Raw genomic sequence first — 11,884 nt, forward strand, 5'->3', positions numbered from 1 at the left:
TTAGGTTGATTCTATAACTTGGCTATTGTGAATAATGCCTAAATGTACATACAAGTGCAGATATCTCTTCAATGTACTGATTTCAAATCCTTTGAATATATATCCAGAAGTGGAATTGCTAGATCATGTGGTAATCCTATTTTCAGTTTGTTAAGGAACCTCCCTGCAATAAATATGGCTGAAAAAAAGGAAAAAATATAGTGATGATTCTGGGGAGCCACCACATTCTCAGCTTCTTCTAGGCAGCTGATAACATTTTAAAGAAAATTAAAATTTTCAGCTTTGTAGAAAACAAAGCACACCTTAGGGTTTCCTTTCTCTTCCTACTAATCCCCAGTTTACTTGCCTTGATCTATTTCATTTCCTTCTCCCTTTCCCTCACATTCCTTGGTAATCCCAAACTCAAGGAGCTTCCCAGATTATGGCTGGGGAAAAAATAACCACCCCAAATGACAGAAGGAAGTTTATTAGTGGAATCATTAGACAAAGCTGAAACCAGATGCTTCAACTACACCTTAAGAACTTAGTCTTCTTACCTCTGTTTTTCCCCAGATAGGCTTTTATTCTCAGGCAATTTTCTTCATATTCTGGCCCCCATATTCCCAGGATTGGTTCCACCCACATCCAGTGATCTTTTTAAGACCAGCAGAAAGACAGCATCTTATTCTCAATGTTTCCAGTAAAGTCCTTGGTCATGGTGACCATTTCTGAATCAATCCGTGTAGCCAGAAGGTTAGAAAATTTTGACTGGAAAAGTCTAGGTTATGCAACATCCTTCTTTTTTTTTTTTTTTTTTTTTTTTTTTTTGCAGATAAAGGCTTGTTTTATTTTAATGGCTGATCTATGTAGTCACGGAGGCCAGTAGGTACAGACAAAGAGGGGAGCTTTTATTTCTTGGTCTCTTCCTCCTTGGACAAAGTCTTGATGATCTCCTCCTTCTTGGCCTGGAGGCGCCCTTCACGGGGCTTGCGTGCTTCCTTGGTCTTAGACCTGCGGGCCTCAGCCTGGTCAGCCAGGAGCTTCTTGCGGGCCTTGTCTGCCTTCAGCTTGTGGATGTGTTCCATGAGAATACGCTTGTTTTTGAACACATTCCCCTTCACCTTCAGGTACAGGCTGTGATACATGTGGCGATCAATCTTCTTAGACTCACGGTATCTTCTAAGCAGCCGGCGCAGAATCCTCATTCTCCTCATCCACGTGACCTTCTCTGGCATTCGGGCATTGGCTTTACCCTTCCGCTTACCTATGCCCATGTGCCTGCCCTTCCGGCGGGCCAAGGTATTTTTCCGGCATCGCGCCCGGGAATGGACCGTCACAGGCTTGCGGATGATCAGCCCATCTTTGATCAGCTTTCGGATCTGCTGACGGGAGTTGGCATTGGCGATTTCATTGGTCTCATTGGGGTCTAACCAGACCTTCTTCTTGCCACAGCGGAGGACACTAGAGGCGAGCCTCTTCTGAAGCCTGAGCATACTCATGGCTGCGGCCGCAGCAACGAAAGGAAAGACTGCAACATCCTTCTTAATGGAAGAAGAGTGAGTCTCCAACTGGAAATCAGGGTGTTATTACTAAGAGAAAGGGGTAGGAATTCCAGGAGGAGGAAAACAATAAATGTCTTCATAGGGATTATACCTAGTCTTTGCAGCTCCTTGGTTATTCTGCAAAACCAACTAACAAGCAGTCATTGAGGCCAAGACACATAGCTAGAAATGGAATGGGGAGGCTATATACAGTAGGCTTAGACAGGTTGTTTTCCGCACTCTTAATGGAGGCTCATTTGCATAGCAGAAAGAGACCTTGTTCTGTGTCTCATATGAAAAGTGAAAGGTGAGGACCATCTGACTCTTACACTCTCAGCTATGTGACCCAATGCAAGCTTTCTGAGCTCCAATTTTCCCCTCTGTCCAATGGGAACTAGTGCCCATCTCAGAGGTTCCTATGGGGATGATTTGAAATAATCCTTGTAATCCAAGGTCCTTAGCACAGGACCTGGCACTTAGTAAGTACTTAATAAATGTTAACTAATATTGTTGTTCATATTATTAATTATTCACTTTTCTGAACCTCAGATTCTTCCTCTGTAAAATGATGACAATATTTTCTACCTCACAGGATTGCTAACAGCATTAAATGAGATATCATCATAAAAAGCCCAACATATAGTTGTGGATAAGTGTTTCTACCTCCTTCATTGTCATTTCTCTTCTTTTCCCCGAGTCACATCCTTAAGAGGATCACTGAAAATGCAGAGGAGATATGTTATTGCATCTTGTCTGAAATAAGGACAACTGCAGCAGCTGTGTCACTGATCAACTGATAATTCTACCCATGGCTTGGGATTTCCCAGCCATGATTATAAAAGTCCCTTCAGCTCTGAATAGAAGTGTCAGAAACAAAGGTAAAGTATAAGGAGGTAAAACATCATTCTCACTCTCTCTGCTTCTTCATATGCTTTACTTATGCATTAGCTAGACATGAAACATAGCAGTCCTATGCCCTACCACTCATTGCCCCATTCCCACTTTTCAGAGGCAAGTCTTAAAGCTATTTCTTTTGTATTCACCATCATATTTCCAAATAATACATTTTTCACTTTATTTCTTATTTTTTTTTTTTTTTTTTCCAGTTTAGGCATTACCTGTTGACTTGCTATTATGAAAGGGGAAGATTTTCACTTTTGCCCTACCAGTCTGCCCCCACCACCTTGGGTCCCTCATCCTCATTCTCTACATATTAGCTATACCACAAGTTTTGGTTACATGGATATTCAGTGGTTACCTAAATATTGATCAAAGTGAGCCATGTGCTGTGTTATGAATTATGTTTCTTTTCTTGCATAACAAGAGTCAAAAAATTATGAAAAACTTTCAAATGGGAAAACAAGAATTAATGGCTCACCCATCCAGGCTGTCTTTGCCTTTTTCTTTTCTCTTTGGCCTATTTAACAATTCTGTAAGTTATAGAAAACCAGTATGAATGCAAGTTATTGTTATCGATTGAAATGCGAATTGATTGTGTATGGTGGAATGCTGGGGTAGGCAGAATTCTAAAATGACCTCCCAGTGACCCACATCTTAGGATAATCTCTTCCCCTTGAGTGTGGGCAGAACTTGTGAAGATATCATTCCTATGATTATGTTATATTATAGGGCAAAAGGGAGATTATCCCAGTGGGCCTAATCTAAGCGCATAAGCCCTAATCACATGAGCCCTTTGAAGTAAAGGGTTTTCTCCAGCTGGTGGCAGAAGAGGAAATCAGAGAGATTCGAAGCACCAGAAGCTGGCTTTGAAGATGAGGGGGCGTGTGTGTAAGGACCAGAGAGGGCTTTCTAGGAGTTGACAGCAATCTCAGTGAGCAACAAACAAGGAAAGCAGTGTCCTTAGTCCTATACCCACATGAAACTGAATTCAACCAGCAACCTGAATGCACCTAGAAGCTGATTCTTTCCCAGAGCCTCCAGATAGAGCCCGACCAGGCTGATCTTGACCTCAAGAGATGCTAAACAGAGGACTCAACTGAGCCCATCTAGACTACTGACCTACAGAACTGTGAGATAACAAATGTGTGTTGTTTTAAGCTGTGAAATTTGTGGAAATTTGTTACACAGCAATATAAAACTAATAGGACTCAATTGATTATTGTTTTCTGAATAGGCCATTTTGCTTCTACTTGTAAATTGATTCCAGAAGTCCTTGTTCCCTATCTGTGCTTCTGCTCTTTGAATTCACCCTTTGCACTGGTTGTAGAATTTTATTAGTTCCTTTCTAAAGTGATGAGTTAATAAAATCTTTGGTACATGTTCATTTTATATTTATATTATAGTAGGCTTCATCCTTTCTTAAAGTTAGTCTTTAACACTGGAATGAACATTTTTTTTCCATTTGTGTTATTCTCTGTGTGCCTGTTATTCATTCAGCCTCAAATTTTTTTTCTTCCTGAAACTCCATTCAATATGTAAGTCATATCAAGTAGTTTATCAACCATATTTTCCCCCCAAGACATTTCTCCTGGAGCCCTCAATTCTGCTGCTGCAGTTGGGAATGAATATCCTCTAAGGCTGCTACAGAGATGTCATCCTGGAACTTCTCTTATCACTACTCTGAATTTCCTTCACTTCTTTTTTTCTTATCCCATATTTTGGATTCTTTGATTATACCCTCATTCTGCAGGACAGCATCTTTCAGTAGCTTCCTGAAAAAGTACACATGGGAGGTCAACTTTTTGAAATCTTGCGTGTCTAAATGGATTTTTCTTCCAATTTTACTTGACTATAATTCTATGCTGTAAATAATGTTCTCTTGGAATTTTGAAGACATCGTATATTTGTATTTTAGCTTTTACTCCTCTAGAGAAGTCTTACGCAATCCTAAACCCAACTCTTTGTATGTGGCTTTTTCCCATTGTCTCACTCTTACCACTTCTGAATATTTTAGAATCTTATTTTCAGTCTGCAATGTAATGGAATTTCATAAGGATGTGTCTTGGTGTGGGTCCTTTTAAATTCAGAGTGCTGACCAATGGATGGGTCCTTTCTGTACATAAACTCAGGCTTTATACTTGACCCTCAGTGGCAAGCAATGTAACTGGCCACTCTTCCTGAAACACTCCTGTATTTGACTTGGCTAATGTCTCACTCTTCTAGTTTTCCTCCCAGCTCTCTGCCAACTCCAACCTCCTTTGATACTAGTATTCTAAATGATGGTTCTGGGCTCTCTGTTTTCCTTTGTCTTAGAAGTATTTTCCTAGGCTTTAATTACCATCAATATGCCTTAAATGGCTTTAAATACCATCAATATGGTCTTTCATCTCAAGGCTTTAAATACCATCTATGTGCCAACTATGCTCAAACACATCTCTAGCAAAATTCTCAGCTCCAGAAAATATATGCAATAACCTACTTGACACCTTATCTATCAAACTTAACATGTCTCAAACTAAACCGTGATCTTTCATTTGAGTTCAGTGACCTGCCTTTTTAGCACCGAGTTGTAGGATCCAAAGCTAAGAATAATCTTTAGCTCCTCTCTTCCCCTTATCGTCGTATGTGAGCCCATCTAATTCCTGCCACTTCTCCCTGTAGCACATCTCTTGAATCCACCTTTTTCTCTCAATCTCCACGGTCACTTACCATCACTGCTTTCCTGGTATCTGCAATATCCTCCCAACTAATCTCTTCACATCTTTTTCTCCAACTCATCTCTTCTCAAAACAATAGTTTGAGTGATCAAGTTTTAAGATGCAAATCTAATCACTTTAGTTTTCTGGTTAAAACTCTTCAGTAGTTTCAGAATGCATCTAGAATAAAATCTGATATTCTTAAGGGACATAGGAGGCCCAAATGAACTGCCCTGTGCCTCCCTCTCCTTTCCCCTACACTGCTCTCCCTTTCACTCAGTCACAATGGTTCTGGTCAGTGTGTTTTCCAGCTCAGGTCCTTTCCCTGGAATGTTTCCATCTCTCTTTTCATACGGCTCTTACTGCTTAGAATCCAGCATAAAGTCACCTTGCAGAAAGGATTTTTCTGATCACCACAGTATAAAGAAGGGCCCTTGTTCAATCCTTCACTCTTTTTCTTTTGTAATACCTACCAGTATTTTGTAGCTTTTGTGTAATGTATTTGTTTCCTATTTTTCTATTCCACTAGATTGTAGCTTCCACAAAGGCAAGAACTGTGTCTGTTTGGATTACCACTACCCCCAGAACCTAGCACGGAGACTCATCTACTGAAGGAATGATTATTCACTTGGAATTTTAGTAACCTGATTCCAGGTCTGGCTCCTCCACTTTACTAATTTTACAAATTTGGGCCAGTTACTTACCTTTCACATCCTTAGTTTGCCTGACTGTAAAATGAGGATAACAGCATGTATTTTATATGGCTGTTGTGAGAAATTAAAGGAGAATTTCATGAGAGGAAGTTTGCACAGGGCCTGGCATGTATTAAGTGCTCAGTGATTTTAAATAATAAAGTGATTGTGAAATCCTATAATTTGAGATTCAAGAGTGAGAGAAGTGGGATAATAAGTCAAATAAAGAATCTTGATAATTTCAACATCAAGTGACATAAACCTCTATTTATGTTTGTAATGAAAATCTTAGATAGTTGGCTATCCCATCATCTGTGTTCTACAGTGGCTAAATATAGAAGATACTGTTCTCTACTCAAAAATTCATTTCTTCTCTTTTTTCCTTACTGATGGAACATCTCCTCCCTCTTCCCCGACCCAGAGATCCATTCCCTCCTCCACAAGTCATATGCCTCAATGGCAGTTGCCCCCACTCCCAGTTCAACTGGATTCAGACTAGTCAAACCAGTCATGGAGTATCCCACTACCCCAAGCAGCGACTGATTTTGTAGTGGACACATAACTTAGTTCTTGCCAAAGAGATAAGCAGGAAGCTCTGCTGGGGGTTGGTAAGGGGCTTGGGAAAATATTTTTCTTTTTAAGAAGCATGAGAAGAAATCATTCCTCTCCTGCCTCTGGATCCTGGCTGTGGCATCTGAAACTACACAAGTATCTTGTGACTAAACGGGGAATCAGCCCTAGAAAGAAACTGTTGCAGAGCAGAGAACTGGGAGGAAGAAGGGTCTTTGATGACATTGCGGAACTGCTGTTGTACCATGCCTAAGACTCATCTCCTGCTCCTGGCTATAGGAGGCCATTTCCTCCAATATTTAGGTCTAGGTCAGGGCATAATGTTACATGTAGCCCAAAGCATCACAATTAGGACCTGGGGAAGAGCGTTAGCTCTTTATCAAACACTGTATGATCTGAGGGTCACAGGACCTCTGACCGCCCTTCTAACTTTGAGATAACATAATGACATTTAGTCATTTATTAGACAAAAGTTACTCAAAGGGATGAGGAGGAGGGAGTCTGAAAACACTTGCCAGTAAACAGAACTCCTCATTTCAGTTTTTGTAAGTGGTTGGGGTGATGTAAACTCACCACTCCCAGCTGCAGGACTGTGCCACAATGGCTTCAGTGAATAGGCTCTTGTTTCCACAACATTATTCTTCCACAGCCTTGCCAGATGGAAAACATCATGTGTTTTTCCTCTGGAGATAGGGGATCAATTCATTTTCCAAGTGTATCAAAAGAACATTCATTGCTTTGGCTCTCTTTGACCCTGTTTTAGATAATTTCTTCTATTTACCACAGAATTCAGAGACGCTAAAAGGGAAGTAGTAGGTTTCTCAGGCCCACCTGAACAGGAACCAAGCAAAGGTCTGATTGACCCATCAGGCCAGAGGGCACTGGTATTAGGGGAGCTCTGAAGATTTTGTGGTCCAACAGGCATGGCACTCATCATGCAGTTTCTTGCTGTATACCTGGGCCTGTGTTAAGCCTGGGGAATACTGGAGAAAAGTTCGTGGCATTGCATTTTATGTCAAGCTAGTTTCCAAAGTTAACACCTAAGGCAAAATTGCATGTGGTCAAACGTGTTCTCAAAAGAATCCTTAAGTAATTGACATAAAACAATGCACATAGTTTGCTGTGGACAACCCGGCGTATGTATGTATACGTCTTTATAAATGTATAATGTATTTGGTAAGGTGCAGTAGCATGTAATAAAGACAACTGTGAAAGAAAAATATGTATCTTGGTTAGAATAAAACTCAGCAAGGCAAAGTGCCCACACCATGAAAGGCCAGAGGGTACTGAGACTACAAAGGGAACAGCAGTTTCATGTCTCCCATCTGGGGCTCAAAGGGCTATTCCTTTCTTAAATGAAGCCCATATAGTTAACCTCATATGCAGTTTCTTCATTGGAGGGTTATAGTTTACAGTCTCTTTAGTTTCTTAAAGAATAGAAACTAAGAGGGAGACCAGAGGGCTGGGATGGATTTGCATATCCAACACCAGGAGACTGTGTATGTTTGTGCTAGAGATTCACATACCTGCCCAGGTGTTTCAGTGCAAGGAAGTTGGTGATTGTAGCACAGAAAAATCAACAGGTGAATTGTAAAATGATTAATTGAATAATCTGCTGCCAAATCAGATCTGAAATGTACTGGGAAATACCGAAGGCTTAAGAAAAAGTCACTTATTCAATGCCTTCTTTCTTTCCTCTTTCTCTGCCTGCTTCAGAGAGTTATTATAAAAATTTGATCTTTGCAAATGTTTGTTGTGAATTTCACAGTATAGTAATTTCATATTGTTTTAAGAAGCAGGGAAAACTGGTTCTTAGAGCATGGAATCATCAACATAGGTGGTGAAGAATTTGTGAATATAGGCTTTGCACATGGCCCCTGAAAGAGCCTGGAGATTGGCTGGGTTTGGGTGAAGGTGGCTAAAAATCTGTTGCAGTCAGAAGCCCCAGATTTTCATGGATCAGGGTCATGAATGCTGGAACTCTTACAAAGGGCATTATAGGTGGAGAAGAGGAGCCTAAATTTGATGGAGAGCCCAGTATTGCTAAGGAATTTACCTTGGATGGACCCAATCAAAGTGAAGAAAGGGGCCCCACCTGCTCAATGCCTCTAATTTCTGGGCTCTAACTAATGATCAAGAAAATATATTAAGAAGTTCTAGACTAGACTCCTTCCTCTCCTTACTCCACTGAAATTCTGATCAGATTAGGAGAGAGAAGAAACTTAAGAGTCTATTGTCTTTCATGCATTACTGGCATTCAGACAGGGCAAAAGAACTGGAGGGCAAAGTTTATCGAATGGACTTCTCTGGGGCTTCCTCCAACCTTTTGCCTCACCCGGCACCTTATGGGCAACTGCAAGAGCCTCCAGCGCATGTCCCCACACATCTACTCTTGCTTCCTGCTGTCGATTCACCAGCTGCCAGAGCCCTCTTTACAGAACATGTACCACAGCACTGCCCAGCAGAATCATAATGTGAGGCACATGTGTAAGTTTGTGTTCTAATAGTTACATTAGTAAAAGTAAAAAGAAATGTGAAATTCATTTTAATAATATCTTTTCTACAACCTATTAATATATCCACAATATTATCATTGAAATATGTAATCAGTATAAAAATTACTGAGATATTTTGCATTCTATTTTTTTATATGGTCTTTGAAATTCAGTATGTATCTACACTAACAACACACCTCAAGGAGGTCTAGGCACATTTCAATTGTTTGATAACACATCTGTCCAGTGGCTACCATATTGGACATTACAGATGCAACTGACGGTCCTTGCTCAAAACCGCTTGTTTTCCATTGCAGGATCTTCCTCATCTAGTGTGTATTTTTTATGCATGTAAGTTCCATGAAGCCAGGGCTTTGGGGGTACATCTCCAGCATCTAGAATAGTGCTTCGCATGTATTAGTGACACAATAAATATTTGCTGAAAGAGCTAATTATTGAATGGGTGTGCATTTTATCTAGGAATGAGAGAACATAGAACATGGTCTAGAAAGATACACACCAAAATAACAACCATGATTACTTGGTGGAATGATGGGTTGGAGGGAGGGATCATAAGAAATTTCATTTGTATGTGTTATGTTTTCACTTTTCACATGTTTTCATTTTCATATGTATTTTGATATTACTTGTATAATGAAAAATAAAAATATTTTAAATATAAAAAAGAAGATAATGACTATTTATAAACAGAAAAACTGGTGGCAAAGATCAGGAAGAATTAAAAAAGAAAAGAACCAGGCTATGATGTTAGTTTCCGATTGTTGCTGTAACAAATTACTGCAAGCTTAGTGGCTTACGAAAACAAAATTTATCTTACAGTTTTGAAGACTGGAAATCTTGAAATGGGTCTCACAGGCCTAAAATCAAGATGGCAGCAGAGCCACGGTCTTTCTGGAGGCTCTAGGTGAAAATCCATTTTATCTATTTTTTTGCCTTTTCTGGCTTCTAGAGACTGCCCACATTCCTTGGCTCATAGCTTCCATCCACCTTCAGAGCCAGCAGTGACATCACTCCGACGTCTGCTTCTGTCATCATGTCTCCTTCTCTGACTCTTACCTCCCTCTTTCACAAATAAGGACCCTCGTGATTACATCCAGCCTACTTGGATAATCCAAGATCACTGCCTCATCTTAAGACCCCTAGCTTGATTACATCTACAAAGTCTCTTTGCCACGTAAGGTCACATATTTACAGGTTCTGGAGATCAGGATGTGGACATCTTTGGGGGTCACTATTCTGCCTCTGATGGTCACCTTGTCATATTCAACTGACTGGCTGCCTGTGACATGGAGTTAAGTGTGTGCTTTGGAATCCCCGTCTGTGAATCACTAAATGAAGCACTGGCAACTACAGCTGGTCATAGAACCCTGGCCCACTCTCCAAATTGATTATTTTCAGAAATCAGAAGAGACTGATCTTGGAATTCCTGCAATTTTTACCTGCGATTTCTCCTCTTTTTGTGAAAAGTGGTTGTTTCCTGAACTTGTAGTGTGACCCATCTTGAGGATGGCCCCCAGTGATTCCCATCTCCTGAAATTCATGTCCTATATAATCCTCTCCCCTTGACGGGAGGATAGATTTATCCACTTGCTTCTAATGAGTACAATATGGCTGAAGCCATGGATGTTATCCCTAATATTTGCTTATAAAAGACTGTGGCTTCAGTTTTGGGTGTCTTCTCTTTCTCTTTCTCTTGCTCTAACAGAAGTCAACTTCTAAGTTGTGAGTTGCCCTACGGAGAGTCTCTTGAGCCAAGGAACTAATATTGCTGGTGAACAGCTGGGGAGCACCCTAGGCCTGCCAACAGTCAGGTGAGTGAGCTTAGAAGTAGATCACACCCCAGAGCAGCTGTGAGATGACTGCAGCCCTGGTTGACACACTGACTGTAGCCTTGTGAGACCCTAAGCCAGGGACACCCAGCCAAGCTGTGCAAATAGCTGCAGATAATAGAGGCTGCAAGATAAGGGGAGAAAAACAATGTGTTTTTTAAGCCCTTAGGTTTTGGGATAATTTGTTACACAGCAATAGATAACCAATACAGATTTCTTCCTTTCTTCCTACCTACCTTCTTTCCTTTCTTTCTGTTTGTCTTTCTGTCCTTCCTTTTTCTTTCTTCCCTTCCTTCCTTCATTCCCTCCCTTCCTTCCTTTTCCTTTTCCTTATCCTTCCTTCCTTCCTTCCTCCCTCCCTCTTCCCTTTTTCCCTGCCTCCCTTCCTCCCTTCCTCCCTTCCTTCCTTCCTTCCTTCCTTCCTTCCTTCCTTCCTTCCTTCCTTCCTTCCTTCCTTCTTTCCTTCCTTCCTTCCTTCCTTCCTCATCTAGCCTGATCAGATCAGACTAGATTATCTGGCCCGAAAAAGGCCAGATAATATTTCAGGCTTTGCAGAACACATATGATCTCAGTCTCATATTCTTTTTTTCCCACTCCCCCTCCTTGGTCTCATATTCTTTAATATTGTTTGCCAACCCAAGGAACCCAGGTATTCTGGTTCAGAAGCAGTTTCATCAAGTCTGTCTCCTTCAGTAACTCTTCTGCTCAAACCCTTTCGTGGCTTCCCAGATCTTTAGGAATAAAAGAAAAAGTGCTGCTGATGGTCTGCAAAGTCCTGCACATTTACTGTGCACATCCTCCTACCACATGGCTGCTCACCCTCCTCTAGCCTCACTGGCCTTCTTGATGGACCCCATATGGGTAGCCCACTTCAACCTCAAGATATTTATTTAAGCTTAAAAACAAAAACAAAAACACAGGGTATTGCTCTGTTGCCAAGGCTGGAGTACAGTGCCACAATCATGCTTCACTGCAGCCTCAACCTCCCAGGTTCAAGCAATTCTCAAGCCTCAGCCTCCCAAAGTGCTGAGATTACACATGTGAGCCACCATACCCGGCCGAGATATTTATGCCTGATGTTCCCTTTGCCTGCAATGCTTTTCCTCCAGAAATCCGTATGGCTTCTTTCTTTACCTCCTGTCTTTCTTGACCATCCTGTTT

General features: G+C 41.0%; 1 pseudogene across 1 annotated transcript; it reads right to left on the minus strand.

The window, feature by feature from the left end:
* Positions 1–865: 865 nt before the first annotated feature.
* Positions 866–1,515, minus strand: LOC101006826 (annotated as a pseudogene). Its single transcript, XR_637355.4, has one exon. The product of XR_637355.4 is annotated as a 60S ribosomal protein L19 pseudogene (transcript).
* Between the last annotated feature and the right edge of the window lie 10,369 nt (positions 1,516–11,884).

Source organism: Papio anubis, chromosome 12 (genome assembly GCF_008728515.1).
Source record: "Papio anubis isolate 15944 chromosome 12, Panubis1.0, whole genome shotgun sequence".
Classification (NCBI taxonomy): domain Eukaryota; kingdom Metazoa; phylum Chordata; class Mammalia; order Primates; family Cercopithecidae; genus Papio; species Papio anubis.